Source organism: Astatotilapia calliptera, chromosome 11 (genome assembly GCF_964374335.1).
Source record: "Astatotilapia calliptera chromosome 11, fAstCal68.1, whole genome shotgun sequence".
Lineage (NCBI taxonomy): Eukaryota > Metazoa > Chordata > Actinopteri > Cichliformes > Cichlidae > Astatotilapia > Astatotilapia calliptera.
The window spans coordinates 15,742,718-15,762,031 of record NC_137432.1 but is presented as its reverse complement, the minus strand read 5'-3'; the positions used below and the strand labels follow the sequence as shown (position 1 = coordinate 15,762,031).

Below are 19,314 nucleotides of genomic sequence, written 5' to 3'. Positions count from 1 at the left end.
ATCCACCCAGCTGGCAAAGTGAGAGCTGACTCCTCTGGTCATTCGCACAACACAACGCAGAGAACTAACGGCAATAAGAGTTTAAGGCCAGACCGGCTACACATGTGTGGGTGGTTGTGGTGGAGCAGGAAGAGGGAGGCAGCTGGAGATGGGGAGGGAAGGAAGGGAGGGGCAAGTGACCCCTCCCTGGGGCCAGCTCCCCCGCTGACCCCAGTAGGCACCCCCATACTCCGCGACCCGCCAGAGAAAGGGGGCCCAGGCCCATCCAGACCGGGGCCCAGCGCAGCAGCACCTCCCGGCCCCACAGAGCCCGGGACAGTCCACCCAACCCCACCACAGAGAAAACTGCACCCACCCCACCATCCACTCATCTTCCAGACTACATAAGACAATAAACACCCAGGTTGAAATCTTCCTCCACCTCTCCTGTATCTCCCCCTCCTGCAGAGAGAGCCCCTGAGGAGAGGAAAGCTCCTGCAAGATGTGACAATCTTCCCCACCAGTTGAAGAGCCCCCCAGGTGGCTCGATGCACCGGCGGCACCCTGCTCCAGGGCTGGGCCCCCATGCACCCACCCGCCCATAACCCTGGCAACACACCAACCAGGACCCAAGCCCCCGAGGCCCGGCCCGGGCCCCAGCCCAGAGACGGAGCGCCCCCAGAACCCACCCAGGGGCAGCCAGGATACCAGGTCAGTAACCCACGTCCGTCAGCACAGACCCTCCCCTAGCCCCGCTGCACGCAGCCACGAGGAAACAGTCACCTGAGAGCCAACAGAGCCCCTAACCGGACATGACCGCTACCCCGGGTTGAGCCCCCCAAGGAAGATGCCTCCGGGGAACCCCCCGACGCCCTAAGCCTGTCCCTACCCCCACACCAATCACAACAGTGAAGGCGGGACCAAACTATGACCCCCCACCCCCACTAGGTGATGGAGCTGATCAAAGGAGCCCCTCTTTTTTTGCTTAAGAAGTCGCCCCCTTGTGGCCTTTTTAAAGAATGCGATGAAACATCAATGCTTTCTTTAGGAGGTTATTGTATTAGTTTTGAAAAGTCAGACAGTGCACCACGAGCCAAATAGAGGTCAAAGCTTCAGAATTGTCTTTACACTTTAAAGATGTTCAGAAGCCCTCTTTAAAAATGTAAAAGATAATATGACGCGGCATGATACTAACATATAAGGCAATGACAGCAGTTACAGTATGAGCAACTATATGAATGGTTAAAATTCTTTAAGTGCCTGATGAACAGCAGTGTTATTATAGTTTTAATCAATCGCTTTGATGCAGTTCTCACATCAGAAATGTCAGTAACACATTTCCCCACACACATTGGCCTTTTCTCTCTGTTTTTGTGCACACTGCTATAGTTTCCATGCATACTTCACTGCTAAAGACATTTGTTATTATCTGAATCTCACAAGTCATCAAAACAGTTTGTGCTTTTGTCAGCCACAACTCTAAATCTCACACTTTCCTGAATATTCTACAGCTTGGCATTGACATTTTCAATTAAATTACTTTTGACTCATTTTGAAATATATAAAAGAACAAGGCCACTAACACATTGTCAGTGGTATGTCAGAATGCTGCTATATTATATATAAACACACACACACACACACACACACACACACACACACACACACACACACACACACACACACACACACACACACACACATAAGAGCCTTCATCAGGAACTCAATGGGGATGTGGCGTACAACACTAGAGGCCAACTCCAAGCCTATAGCACAAGTCACCATCAAGTGCGGGATCTACCAAGGAGATGCTCTGTCCCCACTGCTGTTCTGCATAGGCCTGAACCCCCTCAGTGAGATCATTAACAAGACTGGCTACGGATACCGACTACGGAACGGAGCAGTTGTCAGCCACCTCCTGTACATGGATGACATCAAGCTGTATGCCAAGAGTGAACGAGACATCGATTCACTGATCCACACTACCAGGCTATACAGCAATGACATTGGAATGTCGTTCGGACTGGAGAAGTGTAGTCAGATGGTAACAAAGAGAGGGAAGTTAGTCAGAACTGAGGGGATTGAACTACCAGAAGGCAACATTGCAGACATAGAGGACAGTTACAAGTACCTGGGGATCCCGCAGGCGAATGGGAACCATGAAGAGGCCGCTAGAAAAGCTGCAACCACCAAGTACCTGCAGAGGGTCAGGAAAGTCCTGAGGAGTCAGCTGAATGGTAAGAACAAGATCCGGGCCATCAACACGTACGCCCTGCCCGTGATCAGGTACCCTGCTGGGGTAATAGGCTGGCCAAAGGAGGAGATAGAAGCCACTGACATAAAGACAAGAAAGCTCCTTACCATGCATGGAGGGTTTCACCCCAAGTCCAGCACCCTGAGGCTGTACGCTAAGCGGAAGGAAGGGGGCCGGGGACTGGTGAGTGTCAGCACCACAGTCCAGGATGAGACAACGAACATCCAAGAATACATTGGGAAGATGGCCCCAACTGACCGAGTGCTCAGTGAATACCTCAGGCAGCAGAAACCCAAGAAAGAGGAGGGAGACGAGGCACCATCATGGAAGGACAGGCCCCTGCACGGTATGTACCACCGGCAAATAGAGGAGGTGGCTGATATCCAGAAATCCTACCAGTGGCTGGACAAAGCTGGACTGAAAGACAGCACAGAGGCACTAATCATGGCAGCACAAGAACAAGCTCTGAGCACAAGATCCATAGAGGCTGGGGTCTATCACACCAGGCAAGACCCCAGGTGCAGGCTGTGTAAAGATGCCCCAGAGACAATCCAGCACATAACAGCAGGGTGCAAGATGCTAGCAGGCAAGGCATACATGGAACGCCATAACCAAGTGGCCGGCATAGTGTACAGGAACATCTGTGCCGAGTATAATCTGGAAGTCCCGAGGTAAAAATGGGAGATGCCCCCAAGGGTGGTGGAGAATGACCGAGCTAAGATCCTGTGGGACTTCCAGATACAGACGGACAAAATGGTGGTGGCTAACCAACCGGACATAGTGGTGGTAGAGAAACAGAAGAAGACGGCCGTAGTGATCGATGTAGCGGTTCCGAATGACAGCAATATCAGGAAGAAGGAACACGAGAAGCTGGAGAAATACCAAGGGCTCAGAGAAGAGCTCGAGAGGATGTGGAGGGTGAAGGTAACAGTGGTCCCCGTGGTAATCGGAGCACTAGGTGCGGTGACTCCCAAGCTAGGCGAGTGGCTCCAGCAGATCCCGGGAATAACATTGGAGATCTCTGTCCAGAAGAGCGCAGTCCTGGGAACAGCTAAGATACTGTGCAGGACCCTCAAGCTCCCAGGCCTCTGGTAGAGGACCCGAGCTTGAAGGATAAACCGCCCGCAGGGGCGTGCTGGGTGTTTTTTTTTATATAATCCATCAGAAAACAGACAAAGAACACATACACCATCTTTAAACAAAGTACCAACTACTGTATAGTCCTGTAAAGTCACACTACATACATACAGCAACCACTTTATTATGTACGCCTGTTCAACTGCTCATTACATTAATCCAAATATCGAATCATCCTTTCACATCAGCAGCAACTCAAAACATTTAGGCATGTAGACATGATCAAGACAGCCTGCTGAAATTCAAACCGAGCAATTAATTAAGAAAGACGACTGAACAGCACGGTTGCTGTATGATGTGAATAATTCAGATGTTGTTGATGTATTGGGATTTTCCCACACAATCATCTCCAGGGTTTACAGAGAATGGTCTAAAATGAGAGTGAGCAGCAGTTCTCCGGGTGAAAATACCTTGTTGATGTCAGAAGAGAACGGCCAGACTACTTCGAGCTGATGGGAAAGCAACAGTAACTCAAATAACCCCTGGTTACAAAGGTTCAAGGTAGAAACAGCCACAACACATCTGATCTTGAAGCAGATGGGCTACAGCAGCAGAAGACCACACTGGTCTTTGAAATTTTTATTAAAAACACTATCAGCAATGCTGGGAATTATTCAGGAAAGCAAGTAAGAGCTGTGACTGACAAAAGTACAAACTTTTTTGATGAGTTGTCAGATTTAAGTAAGAAGTGCATAAACACAGCAACAAATATCTATAGTAGTAAATTATGTGTAGAAACCACAGCTGTGTAAAAACAACAAGAATGTCTAGCGTGGGTGAGGCAATGCATTACTGATTTGAGAACTGCATTTGCAGTGGTAAGATCGACATTTGTGATATGAGAATTGCGCCAAAGCGATCGAGGGGGGGAAACCCTGTTAATTAACCTGTTGGAGGCTTTGAGCGAGGCATGAACCTGACTGCCTGTCTGTATTGTGCAATCGTTGACCCTGCTGGCTGTAAAGCTTGCTCTCAGAGTGCGCAAATCCTACAGCCGTCTGTTTTCTGTGCTCGTGAGATCCACTTTAAAATCACGTTTATTTAACCCTCCCCACCGTGAACCACGAGTCACTAATCATGCACAGACGTGCAAGCGTGCTTTTTAGTCCATATTTCTTGGCGGATTACAGCTGCACGCCGCCCCACCCCTTAACAAACAACATCATCACTACCACTGTACCTAAATCAGGAAGCACCGACACGTTTTTCTTTTTTTCCCCTTTTTTGTTTTCTTTCCTTTTTTCGTAACGGAGACACTTTGGTGATTACAGCAACTGCGAACCATAAAGGGGGAAGAAGGCGTTATCTTCGATGCTGCTGACGACCACCGGTGACCACTACTAAAAGAAGACTGACACTTTGTTTCATCCAGTACAAGGCACAGCTGTGGATGCATTTGACACAGTCTAACCGGAGAAGGGTATGTGCACAGTCAAGGTTGTAAAATTCACAGGGAAACAAACACATACACGTAAAAGAAAGCAAGTGTAAAGACAGTGGCATACACGCGGGGGATACGACACTATTTGCATTTTATGTGGACTGCAGCTCGTGTGGTTTAGCGATAGTAAACATGTTTCACACGTCGACGCCTTTACGGCGCGTAACAAAAGCTGAAGCGAAAATATGCTCGGAATGTAGTTCCTGAGTAACTTTAGAAGACAGCGACGGAGTGAGAGCCGTGTTAGCATCCCTGTCATCACACTGTGACACTGCGTTTGTCATGTGCTTCGGTGGTGTCGCCCCACCACCAGCACTACTACAACAACTCCCCCGTCCATCCATCCCCGCGGCTGTCTCCTCGCGCTCCGAACACAGTTAGCATACCGTGCGATTTGACTCTTCTTCGCTTAACCGCAACATGACAAAGCGTTTCGTGTGAGAGCAACGCCTTGTTCACAGTCAGCCCTTAAGTGCCTTTAATTCGGCGTGCACCTAACTCGACAAGCTGGAATTTAATGTGGTAAATTTAAGGGTTTATTATTTGCTTCCTAATGCTTGCCACCGGAAGCCCCACTTTGTTGTTGGTAGCAGTCGTCCACTGGGCTAGCAGAGAAAGGAACTATTTAGTCTAAACAGCGTTAATATCACTTTCGGTAGATGGCTTAAATGTTTTCCGAATTTATCCGTGGTTTAAATCGACTCGTTATGTCACGTTTCCCTCGACACGAACACACGCACCGAAGTGCGGCGCCTTTAAATGGCGAGAATTCGAATGAGGATTTGCGCCCAAACTTCAGTGTGGATCACTCTGGTTACATGTTATTTACTGAGCACCTTAATGCATGCGTAAAGCTGTTGAGTGTACCTTTCACAGTTGCAGCAGTCAGCATTGCTACAACTGTTTGTTTTTAATGCTAGACAAGTCTTTAAATTGGACATTCTTTGTAGGTGTTTATCATGGGTTAGGCTTTAATTATGGTGGTGTTTTGACTAGGCTGCTGCCTTTCAGCACACTCAACCGTGTAAAGCAGAAGGAAATTGAAGTATTACATCACTGCATCCCAAGCAAAGGCTATTCTACAACAAGCTCACCTCCTTTCCTCACTTTTCATGAAACAGGCTGGTGACAGAAACCAAAAGCCTCTCTGTGACTATGACGAAAGCATAGAATTTTTATCCACACACTGTTAGTGGAAGGAGCAGCAGCTTGTGCAGCTCAAGACCCAACGATAAGCTTTCCAGCTATGTGTGTATTTTTACTCTTTGCCAGTTATATATAAAAAGGGACATTGAAGCTCAAAGCTGTTATGACATGCTCACTTATTGCTGCTTTCCTCAAGCTCTAAATAAAGCACTTACACATGAGTGGGCGCCTGTGCCTGAACTACAGTGATTTATTAAAGCCTGCTGACCCTCTAGCAAGGGAACATTGTGCAAGATAACCCCTGGCTTTGTTTGATAGAAATCCCATGTAGGTTTAATCCTCACCTTTTTTCTATTTTGCTTCAGATGATGAAAAAAGTTATTAATAGTTATCGTAACATAACACAATTACACTCCGGTTTCAGTTCTGGTACAGATTGAAACGTGGATATTTTTAGTATCGCTGACTACACAGACATAGCTTTTACCAGCGACTCCAGGTTAACCTTCGCAAAGTTTCTGGAGCCAACTCTATTTTCTGTGGAAGTACCTGAGTTGCGAAGGCCACAGGAATGCATTTGTCTAGGCCAAGAGAAAGAAATACCAGGAAGGTTTGCTCACATGTCCCGGCTGGCATTCCTTTGCCTTTATGAACATGCTGTACTTGCACCAGCAAGCCCCCCCCCCGTGAGTATCATGCAATCAGTTGTGCAAACATTCAGAATTTTTTCCTTGTCAGCCAACATTTTCGACCCCATTTCTGCACGTGCACTGAATCCACTTGCTACATCTGTGTTTTACAGGTGATACACTGAGGTTTGTCAACTTCCGTGCTCAGAGATTCACAAACTTCCTCCCGTTTCTCACTTCCCCCTTCCTGTCTGTGCCTGCTCTGGCAAACAGGTTGAGTCACATTACCTTCACCTCCTGCGCAGCAGTGCACTCGTTTTGTTAGTTTTACCCTAGGTGGGGTGTTGGCAGCGTTGCTCTATGAAATTCTTGACAGCATATGTTGTCATTGAAAGTAGCGTCACAGCCTTGAAAGTGTTGCTTAAACGTTATCCCTCTGGGCCAAGGATGGGCAATTAATTTTCTAAAGAAATGAAATGAAAAACTGGGACAGTTGTGGAGGGCTGCAACAGTGAGCTGAACTCAGTCCTGCTCAATATTAATTTTATGTCTTTGTAAGAGTAAATGTTATAGTTTTGTCCTAAATATAGCCCCTTGGGGAAAATGAATAATTGCCCATCCCTGCTTTAGAGTCATATTATAGATGGCAAATGCAAGCAAGTTGCTTGGGTCATACATCTTCATTGTGGAGTTCTAAGCTAGTGTTCAGGCTCCAGGTTATGTCAGTAAGGCCCCTGTGGGAGTGATGGAAAGTTCCTGTGCAAAACATCTCAAAACAAACATGAATTAACAAAGCAAATTGCTGTGCTTAGTATTGGACCACTGGGAGTATTTTTTTTTCCAACTGATGTCTGGTATTCCCATAGAGCTATATATACCAATTTTTTTTTTTTTTTTAAAGACAGGAAGATCCCACAGCTGTCTTCTCAGACATTTCTATGCAATAGCAGCTCTGTATTTATACAGAGTATATTTGTAGTCTATGTTGTCATGGCCCTCCTTCGAAACAACATCAGAGAATCTTTGCTAGTTTAAGATGAAAAGTGCCACAGTTTGATATTTTAGTCAAAGAAAGGGGAGCTTATCCAAATAAATCACTCAACCCTGAGACCAATTATCTCATGTTAGGAGAGCAAGAAGCGAAGAAGGCAGTGACTCTGGTGTTTTAGGCAAACAGCTGGAGCCCGCAGGCTAGCATCACCTCTCTCTGTGGTGGAACTGCTGTAGTTCGGGCAGATGCGCGTGGCCAACTGCCGTTTCATTCAAGAGGAATACTGATGAAAGGGGAAAACGACTTGAAGGGTTTTCATTTAAATTCCGTTCAGCTTGTTTTGTTTTTGCTTTTAATGGCGTCAATGCAAAACATGCAAAACCCGAAGCGAAGGGCGCTTTACATAGTAAGCTAAAGATGCTTTGATTTTAGAGAGAGAACTCTAATGATCTCATCTGATTCTTCTCTTTGAGCAAGCACTTAAGAAGAGGAAGAGATCTGTGGCAGAACCAGAGGGGCAGTGAAAAAGATGTCAGAGCATTGAGAGACATCACAAATATGGAGAAAAGGAAAAATGTCAAATTCTGAAATTTCAGATTCTTAATATAAAATTTCAGGCTTATTTGCTTCTAAATTACTTAATTAATCCCTTTTTAATTGGCCAAGTTGTTAGTCTAAACTACAAGTTTGACATAGTCCAAGAAAGTTAGTAGGCACAAACACATTTTAATTTCAAGGGGTTTTGGCACCCTGCTCTAACTTTATCTGCATAGTCAGCCTGTACAGTTGTGCCAGTTTCTCCATATTCTAGCCTTCATAATGATTCAGCATGAAAAGGAGCTATTCAGGCAGTGCATGTGCTGAGTGCCCTCAATAAAATAGCTATTTAAAAATGTAGACGGTAAATATGTTGTTATTGTGTTAGGCTGCCACAGATGAAAAACACTGGCATGACGTTCCATTCCCCAGCTCCTGCAGTCCACACACTGAATAGTTCTTGGAAAGGGCAGAGAACCCCAAACTTCTCCCCACCTTGGAGTGTAGAATCCTTGTGACTGCTCCAAATACCAGTCCATTTACCATTTTAAAAAGTTAAGTCTTTGAGTAAGGTGACATGTATTCTGCAAATCAGTGCTGTCTCAGAAAATGCAGTCTTCTTCTTACGGTAATGATTGCAGCGTATGTTTGTACTAGGGCTGGGCCATATTATACCGTTCACGGTAATACCGGTATAATGTTAGGCAACGATAGGAAAATGAAATATCGCGATAGAATATGAGTAAAACGCGCATGCGCAGTGCTTTTGTTTTCATACGCACATGGCCGATTGTTGAGTGAAACAGATGAACCAGAATTGGTTTGTAAAAATGGAGCAACTTCAGTGATGTGGAACTGGTTTGGTGTTTGTCCGTCAGATACACGACAAAGCACATTTCTTTGCAGAACATGCAAGCGGCCATCGTTATTGTCGTATTTGTCGGACTAAGATGCTCTTAAATCTGGGAGTAATCTGGGTCCTAAACTCCGTAAACTTCAGGTCAAACGAACACTGCAGCATCACTGAGAGTTAAAAACTGTCTAAATTCTTTCATCTTTAATAAAACGATCAGCATTGCTGCTTTACCAGGTGAAACTATGAAGTTTAACTTCCAGGCATCCATGAAAACAAAATGTATTACATTTAACGGAGTTAGAAGTTAGCAGGAAGCTAGCGGATGTTAGCTCGCTAGTTTCGCTAGTTACCTAAGCATGATATTGCATGTTCTGACTGAGAGATTTCTGAAAAAATTCAAACGTACAGCTCTGCTATCACTTCCAACATAAATGAAGACAGGAAACTAAACAGCAGTGACGTTTGTAGGGTTACTAGAGTTGGACTAGTTGGTATATAATGATGTGCTACGTGATCGCTAGCGACACAGCTATGTTAGCATAACATAAACAGTGAAGCTGGAGGACGAACACTAACACTTTACCACTTATAAAAGTTAACGTTAAGGTTCCTGATAGTTAAAGACAAATGCAATCGCATGGCAGGATGCTGTAAACGGACCAAACTTCAGTCAGGACTGAGATAATCCATCCACAATACGAGGTTAGTCATTAATATACTGCAACAACATGGGAATAGAGCAGCTGCCAGAGAATTCAACATTAATGAATCAATGGTACAGAAGTAGAGGAAGCAAGAAGAATGAGTTTAATAAAGTTTGATTTATCTGACTGCTTTGTTTCGCTTAATGTGCCTTATAATCCCGTGCACCTTATGGTACGAAAAATATGTACTGCACACTGCAGTTTAATGTTGCAAAGCACCTCTTTTTAACTTCAGTGGATATTATACATGGTTATGCTCAGGATATGTCAGCCCATTTCTACTGGAAATGCCTTTTGGTTAAACTTTCAGCAAGGAATTTGCATTTGCACTGTTACATTTTTATAAAGCTTTAATGTACATAAAAACCAGCTTCTTGTTTAAGTGAAAATAAATGGAAGGTTGTCTTTTTGCGCTAGTAATGTTGTGGAGTTGTATTTTGTCTCGCATCAATTATATCGTCAGTTATATCGTTATCGCAAATTTTCAAATATATATCGTGATAAATATTTTTGGCCATATCGCCCTGCTCTAGTTTGTACCCTACCTCCTCCTCAAAACTTGGGCCAATCTGAACGAAACTTTGCTTGAAAATTGTTACACATGCATCGATCATTAATATCCAAACAGCACAAAAGTGAGGAAATTTGTGTTTGATTTGTGCTAACAGTGCTACTTTGCAATAAATCTCATACTGTTGGAAAGCCTGTTTATTTCTCCTGAAATAGTCCCACATTTATAAGGAAAATGCATTTTTGGATTGAGGTGAAACTTGACAAAAAAAAATCTTTTTGCCAAAGAGCTTATTCTGTTACCAAATATTGTTTGGCGTTTATTGGATTGACTGAAGTCTGTAGAAACAAGTCACTGGCAAATTAAGAACTGATTCATTAACAAACGGGGGCCTCAGCAGATGTAGAGAACCATGACATTTCTTCCCCATTTCAGTCACAAGCTTGGTCACCCAATACTGTGGGATGGCGTCACATTCTTCAACCAGCATTTGTCACAAGTCAGCTAATGTGGTTGTGTTGGTCAGTCTGGCACGAACAGCACACCAAAGCTGACCCCACAAGAGTTCGATAAGGTTGAGGTCAGGACTGTAGGCAGGCCATTCCCTACTCTCTACTCCAAAATTCTGGAGGTAGTCTCTGCAAAACCTCACTCCGTGGGGTGAGCGTTGTCATCCTGGAGGACAGAGTCCGGTCCCAGTCTGTGGTGATATGGGACTGACACTGGTTGTAGAATCTCCTCTCGATATCTCTCCACATTGAGATTGTCTCCAGTGATGATAAGCCTTGTTTTTCCAGTGAGGGAGATGGTGCTCCACATCATCACCACGCTGCCTCCACCAAAAGCTGTTACCCTATCAGTGCAGCAATCAGCATAGCGTTTTCCACATCTTCTCCATACTTTGACCCAGCGATCCAGCTGCCGTAGGTAGAATCCGGCCTCATAGCCGAACGTAACGTCCCTCCACATGCTCAAGTTCCAGTGCACATCTTTCTGACACACGGGGCACCAGAAGCTCAAGATCAGCCATAAATCCCAGTGAGTTTGATTTTCCTATTCATCATCTCCCTGCTTATCCAGTGTTACCTTCTCTATTTGTGCTTATTTCACATGTCATGTGAAACCAGGGTTGTATTTATTAAACGGGTTGTTTTAAACGATCGTCTCATGTTGTTATTTTGTCCTTTGGAAAAATTGCTGGGTAGTAACTAATTCATTGACATTTTAGACTAGGTAATTGTTGCAAGTTAAATAGTTTTGTCCATTTCCATTACTTTTGCTATTGTGCTTGTGATTATAGAAAGGCCAGGGATAAAAAGGCACGAGCCTCAGAGCCCTTTAAATGTCGAGTATTGCTCTTGTGTGGTTGCTAATCAGAAAAAAGGGGGTTGAAAATGAGTTTGCATGCGCTCCTTTTAAAGTAGGACAAGTAGATTTGGAAAGAATAATTTCTTTCTTTTTTTTTTTTTTTTTTTACATTGGTTTGACAGATAGTAGTCAATGCTGCATGGAGGAACGGATCCCAGCCTTCGTTTTCCTGATCGACCACATATACCCCGTTTTCTCCATTTGGTGTGATTTTTTTTTTTTTTTTTTTTTTTTTTTTGCATTTGTTTAGGAGCAGTAACGCATGGCACTCTCACATCCATTTAAATATAAATTTTTTAGTATTATATGAAAGAGAAGAAGAGAGAAAGGAGGTGAAGACGATGAAACAATCCAGTTTCTTTATAAGGATTGCCATTCTGGCATTGCACTGCCCTCCCTCTGGGACAGATTTTAACCTTTGACCTCAAAGCTATTGTCAAGAATATAGTGTACTTTCCACTGATACATAGGGAGAGCTATAGATCTCTTATCTCATCCCCTCTCTCCACTGCCTTCCGCCCAAAGGCACACATGCACACACATACGCACATGCTCCGTATTCATTACGTAATTGACTCTCGCAGTAGGGCAAAACACGGCGCAGTCACCGAGGCTTAAAAGAAGCTGTTATGTCGAACGCACAAGAGCAAACTTTAAGTGAAACAATGGAACCAAGCAACACATGCTCCGGTTAGAGACATGGGTTTGTCAGTCTGCTGCTGTGTGACGATATGCCACGCAGACGTCGTATCAAGTTATGGAAGCTAAATGAGTCCATCATACACGGGCCTCATGTGATTGTTAATCATAGGCTAGTATGTGAGAACTGCGTGCTGGGATCTGGCTCAGAGATGCAGAGTAGCTGTGTTCCTTTTTTTATTGTGTGCGCACACACACACAAAAAAAGAGGTAGTGTCTCTTTGGTCACAATGATTCGGTGGAGACGAACTACAGAAATGCAGCATGGACCAAAATGAATGTGTTACTTAAAGAATGTATTGGGACCGTGCAGATTGTGGTTACAGCAGTGGTAGTAAATGAAAGTGTTTTGTTTAGGTTAATTAATGTTACAGCAAGCACTGCATGCCAGTGTGATGCTTGATGTGTTCACCTCAAAAGCTGAATACTTCACTCTGACAAAGCAAGAGAAGCTGGCTTAGACAAAAGCCGAACGCAAAATTAATGACCGGTTATCCTGAAAGCTCCTCCTTACTTACTTTTTGATCTGCTACCTTTTATATATGCATCACGAACATACTATATATGGGTCTTCTGATTGGCTTTGGTGAGGAAGGTGCAGCTTCTGGCACCTCAGTGTTGTCTGTGTCACTTTCAGGCTCATTCTCTTTCATGTTTTTGGCTAAGTGGACTTTTCGACCACACATTTCTTTGGAAGTTTTAACAGTTTGCCAGCTGAGTATTGTCACAATCTGCTTCATTAAGAGCTTTGCAGACAGTACGGTGGGCAGAGCAGAGAGCTGCAGCAAATGGCAAGAACAGGTCTTTAGTTGGATCCAAGTGCAAAAACATTTTTCCTAGGGCTGAACGATATATCGCATTTGCGATAATATCGCGACATGATCAAGTGCAATTTTCTAACCGCAAAGGCTGCGATTATACTCTGGACATGTCCAAATTCATGGGCTGCATCCTCCTGAGGCCGCATTTGTAGACCGATTACGTCACAGCGACGCGCCGAAGGCTGTCCAAATTACTACCATATCCCAGAATTCATAGCGCGGCCCAGCCAAACTCCAGTTTCCAACAATGGCGGCCGCTACTAAGTTTTAAAATTACTCATACTAATCTTTCTGGGTCACAAAATAAACTTTTAAAATATTTTCAGGCGAGAAAGTAGTTGTGTAAACATCAAATATCTGCTCGGTTTATCAAGATATCCCATATTTGCAAAAGTGCTTCGACGTTTTCAGAGGCGTCTGCTACCCACCAGCTCGACAGCTAGCCGGGAGCTCGAGGGTTACTGATGCGGCCGAGAACGGCACAACTCCCGGCACATCATTTTCAGATCACCGCGGAGTTTCGCTGCTCGGGTTAAACGTAATATATAAGTCACTTAGACAACCTAAAAATGTTATTGTTGGGCTTTTTTCAGTGTTTTGTTTGTTCGTGAGTAAATCGGTTTGGCTGAGATTAAAGTTATTAGATTAGATAAAATAAAACTTTATTAATCCCCCGGGTGGGTTCCTCCTTGGTTTTCACACAGCTGACTAAACGTCAAACAGAAAACTTATTAAACAGAAGTATGAGACAGTCGAGAATTTACACCAGTGTCTGGTTATATTTTAGATAGCAAGAAGCAGACGGCCGAGTTTATTAAACTCCACCGAGACAGCGGTGACGCTAATCAGAACTAGACCGTCCAATTTCACGCCTTTAAATTTTAAAGGCGTGTTTGTGTGTGTGTTTATACAATTGCTATTATGTTTGCACTTTATGTGTAATGTTACTGACTGCAGAGATCAGTAAGATGTGTGTATTTTTTATTTATTAGTTTTATTTATTTAATATTTTTTAATTGAATGACTGTCTAGTAGTTCACAGATGTCGAAAAACTGAGTGTGGTAAAGCCACTGATTTTGTTTATGTATATTTCTGCAATCTGCACATTGTACTGACTTTCATTTTAATGTTTACACCAGGGTTCCTTGTCAGCACTTTATGCTCAGATGTTTGTAAGCTAAAAATAAACTATTGTGTATGTTCAAATATACTGTTGTGATTGAAGAAGTTAAATAAAAATGTCAGTCATCAATTCATGCATCACCTCATGTTATCATAACAGAGGTCTGTCTTCCAGGAAAGAACAGTTTAAAATTAATGTAATATAGTATTGGCCATACTATATGATGTATTGCTTGTCTTTGTTTAATAATACAGAAGACAAAGACCTTAAAAAATAATCGCATATCGCATCGCAATCGCAATATTGGGGCAAAAAATCGCAATTAGATTATTTTCCATAATCGTTCAGCCCTAATTTCTCCCTGTGTGTCATATTCTGCACTGGAGTTCTGAGGTCTTAGTAGCCACGGGTCTGTTATAAATCAGTTAGGTGATGGAGCAGATCAAAGAGAGCAGGGAGCAGCAGAGAGGTGTGGTCGTGGAGCTAGAGGATCACACGTGCGTGCAGACACAGTATTAGAGCACTAGTGTAAATTTACTTATGTCCAATAAAGACAGAGAAAAATGTGTTGGGTTTATTGTAGTTAACACAAAGCTGTCATGCATTTTTAACACAGATTTAAAGCCAGAGGTCATTTTAGTTTTATCCAAAAGTCAATACCAATAGATCTGTCTGCAGCAACCAGTCGCTTTTTTGGAATATTTGCCTTTGGTTGTTCCTTAAATTTGCTGCTTTTAAAGCACTTTGAAGAGCTGTGGAAATATTCTCCTGGGATGCACTAGCTTTATGTGGGCTCAATAAGCCATCGTGATGACTTGAAGGTGTTTTAGCTACCCGAGAGGCTGAATAAAGAAGGGAAAAAAAATCTATTTCTTCAGCTGTTGCTCTCACCCACTCTGACGCATATTTGTCGTGTTTGTCACATTTTAAGCATGCTGTATTTTCTTTAAATGGTTATTTCTTCCTTTGGTTAGATATTAATTTCAATTTGAGAACAGCAAAACTACCTGATTCTTATTTTTAGAAACTCATTCACTTTTTGATTTTCAGTCTAACGTTAGCAATTCTGATTAGAGAAGCAACACTTCTCTAATCAGAACAGGGGGTTTGTTAGTCTTGAATTGTGTTTAATGAAAACACATACAGGTTTTGCTTCTGTGTTAACTATGTTATTTTTCCTGATCCTTATGTCCCCATTTATTAAAAATGCTGTAAACAACTATGAAGCAAAACAATTTACCATAAATGGTACTGTAAATAAGCTAGGTTAATAGTAAAACTCAACAGTTGTCACTGCTTTTAGCTAACAGGCTTCTGAAACTCAGGTGTATGGCCATGATTTCACAGTGCTATCCATCATAATCGTTAACCTGTTGCATTTAGAATTCCTGGAAAAGCTTGAGCCACTCGGGCGCCGGCGAAAGAATTATTATATTTTGGTTTATGCACGCGCATTAAACACAAATCTTGGATGGCTGGGACAGCAGTTGGATTTTTAGCCATGTCTTCCAACTCGTCCGAACTCCACCTTCTTTGCTGCAGCTGGCAACTGTAATCCTTGTTCTGCTCTTGAGGGCCACTCCAACCAGAAGCTGGGACACAGAGATCTTCAAAGCTACAGAGCAGTACAAGGACTACCTTTTCCAACTGTAGGACATGCTAATATGATGCAGCTTTGTCCCTCCACACTGTTGTTTGCAATAATTTCTTCTTGAGTCTTGTTGTAGTCAGTTATGGTTTCCCTACTTTAATGCATAATTCATCCTGTTTCATCAGCATTATAAAGCATTCACTAGACCCTGATGGGGGAGATTTATGATGTAGAAAACTAATCTCTTTCACCTGTACAGGCCTATAGTAAAGAAAGAAATAGCTTTGCAGTCTGTGCTCACTGAGAAATGGATGAGGGCCTTTAGTGTTACTTGATGCAGTGAAGTAAGCCGGCCAGATATGATAATCATAAAAGCGAGTGTATACAAACCCTTATGCATGCAAAACATATATCATACAACATATATTCCTCTTTGCCTCATCCCGTCTTAAATAATCCTGGCAGTGTTTCTATAGTCTTTTTTTTTTTGTCTTGACACTGTAGAGTTTTAATTTGCATATGTGGATGCAGAAACAGACTGGGTTCAGTGTGCTTTACGTACTCAGTCATGTTACTGAACAGGGTTCTGTCAGTGAAGCTATTTTTTTCCCTTAAATTTACATTTTCAACAGGATTGTAGTCATGAACGGAATTCAGTACGTGCAGCAAACAGATGACGCAAAATCTAGAAGCTTTTATTTAAATGTCAGTATGCAGGCGTTTTTCTAAATAATGAGCCCCATTTCTTATCCACATCAAATCCATGCAGAAACACTAGGGGCTTATCAGGATGATGATTTTAAATGGCCTCAGGTAATGGACAGCTCAGATGGATATAATTGCTTATTTATATACAGGCTTCCGCTTTGCATGGTAATGGATCAGGTGGTGGGCTTTAGGTAGCCATCCTATAATAAGAGCTTTTCCATCTTAATGACTTATTTAACGATAAAATGGAAATGTTTCCAGGTACGTGCTGACAGTCACAGCAACTCATGTAGGTTAAAATAGAAAGGGGCACTCGAAATTTGGCTTTTTCCACACAAATCCCTTTGTGTCAGGGACTGTGTGTGCAAAAACAAAATCCAAGTTAGCAAGTCACTGTTAAATGCTACTACTGAGTTGTAATTGCAGCCTTGTGTTACGCCCTTCCACATGCACACTTCCACCTCTCCCTCTGTCACTCGATTATGCAACAGTCCTGTCTTGCAAGTCCTTGCAGGATCTCAGCTTTGGATTGTGTAACGCTGAGAGGGGAACAGGCTGTAAGGCCTCACATTTAGCCGCAGAGAATCCCAGCGACGCCTCGCCACATCCAGCAAATATTTGAGTCCTCAGCGGACATTTTTCCGCCACACTGATTGCACAGCCACTGGCACTCTAATTATATCCCTTTGTTTAACCAGTGGGATTATGTTTTTCTTCCAGCTTATTTTTATAGTTTTCTGTGGCTGCTTTCATCCACAAGCAGATATGATTGATAGTGAGATAATACTTTAGTTATCCCCAAGGGGAAATTCAGATATCCAGCAGCTTGGTCAAAAAACAAACATCCCTCTGGTCATAAATAATAATAATATTAATAATAATAAAACAATAAGGTAAAGTTTCACGATACCGTCTTACTTCCCTTTGTGGGAAAACTTGGTGGGAACGTTTTGATGAACTAACATGCTATACAGGTAAGGGTGGGGGTAAAAATGTGCCATGTTGTTTACTTGACTCCTTAAATCCATCTTTTCTGTGAGTTACTATCTTGTAAAAGTCAGTTTGAGGAAGTCTCACGGAGACTGAACAATCCTAGAGGTTTGAAATGCTGCACAAAGGTAATACTGCTTTCATGCACACAGGCCTACAGTTAATATAATAAACAGCTTTACAGTATCTGTGCTTGCTTAGTAAAGGAAGAGAGCCTTTTATGTTACTTGAAACCAATAAAGTAAGCAGCCCAGAAAAGATTGTCCTGAAAATACAATTCCAACAGCACTTCTGTTACAAAACCTGCCGCTTTTCCTTTATGAAAAGGGAATCTTAAGTTCTGACAGTCATGAAAGTGTGTGCAATGTTGGTCCAAGACTCGTATAAACCCTCCTTTTCACTGTTACAAGAAATATCGTGTCATTTTTAGCTAAATAAAGCTTTCAGTTTTGTTTAAACAGGCAAGAAGTAACATAGCTCTCAGCAAAGAATGTGTTGTGAATGCTTATTCATTGTAAAAACAGAAACTTTATAATTCAAGTCTAGCTGGAGCTAATGATGGTCAGAAAGAGACTGTCCATAGGTGTTTATCATGGCATAGAGGTGCACTGTAAGAAGCACATCGTGTGACAGAAAGTGCAGTTCACCTCGTCGTCTTTTATTGGTTCTAGTGCAACTAGCATGTTATTTATGTTATATTCATTCCCTCTAAGTTTTTGTGCGGTAGTTGTTGTAGGAAAGATTTCTAACGGCATATTTAAAACTGTCATTTTTGTGTTATCCACGTGACAAATGTGGTAAATGAAAGTGGTGCTCTGACTTTAGAATTCTTGTGTTAGCATGATTTGGCTAACTGCTTTATCTTTTTGGCTTATTAAAAAAAATAGCTTCAAGAAATGAATTTAATTTAATTTCAACTTTTACAAACTGATTTGGATGGTTAGAACTTATTTAAACAACCACTTTGTATTTCAAATGAAATTCTCTTCATAAAAGGGCTGTGGCTTAGAGCTAAGTTTCAGTTAGCAAGTAAACAGGAAGCGGATTGTTTACTTTTCTATAATATTCTTCTGTAATATTAAATTAGATGTTCTATCCTTTGATAATATTTTTGCCTATGAAATAATATATCAGTTACTCATAATCAGAAAAAAAAATGGTTGAACTAATTACATTAACTTAATTCTTTTAAGAATTTTTTTTTTTTTTTTTTTGCCTTTGCTGCTGTTGTTGCAGGATGAGGTCGAAATGACCACACTGGTGGTTCTAGTGTTCAGCTTATATTAGCCACATGATTGGGAGAATTTTTAACAGCCCACAGAATACTTGAAGTGAAATTTCAACATACAAAGTGTATAGATAGTTCTGTTTTGTTTTGATGTTGGAACTAGCTAGGTTAGCTAGTTCTTGCTAATACTGCTTTAGCAAATAGCTTGTAATTTAAACGCTAAAGACACAAATGATTTTATCAACATTCACTATTAAAGCTTAGGTTGTATTTACAAGTTGTTCTGATCACAAGAAGATTTCAAATACTACACAGGGCAAACTTACTTTTCACCTTCTCCCTTTTTACATTGCAATTTTTGGTGAAATTTACTCAAGCTCACAGAATAGCTGTTTACAAAACACTTTCCAATTGAAAAAGCTCATTTCGCTCCACTGGGTATAGATTTGTGAGCTATATTATTTATGGTTTCCAGTCATTTTCTAAGCTTATTGCAATTTAACTACACTCATTCCTAAATAAAAAGCCAAACCACTGTGATGCTGCTACTGGCATTAAATCGACGTTCTCTTTTCTGATGACAGTGAATATAATAACACC

The 19,314-nt window shown here is 42.2% G+C and overlaps 1 protein-coding gene across 2 annotated transcripts in view; it reads left to right on the top strand.

Moving 5' to 3' along the window:
- Positions 1-19,314, top strand: part of mbpb (myelin basic protein b) — a 65,860-nt gene that overhangs the window by 12,850 nt on the left and 33,696 nt on the right. The window contains exon 1 of one of the 2 annotated variants that reach the window (XM_026185251.2): positions 4,163-4,790. The exons of the other annotated variant lie outside the window; for it this stretch is intronic. The gene's annotated coding sequence lies outside the window, so the exon portion shown is untranslated. Of the gene's footprint in view, positions 1-4,162; positions 4,791-19,314 lie in introns of those variants that run through there. 2 annotated transcript variants of the gene reach the window in all.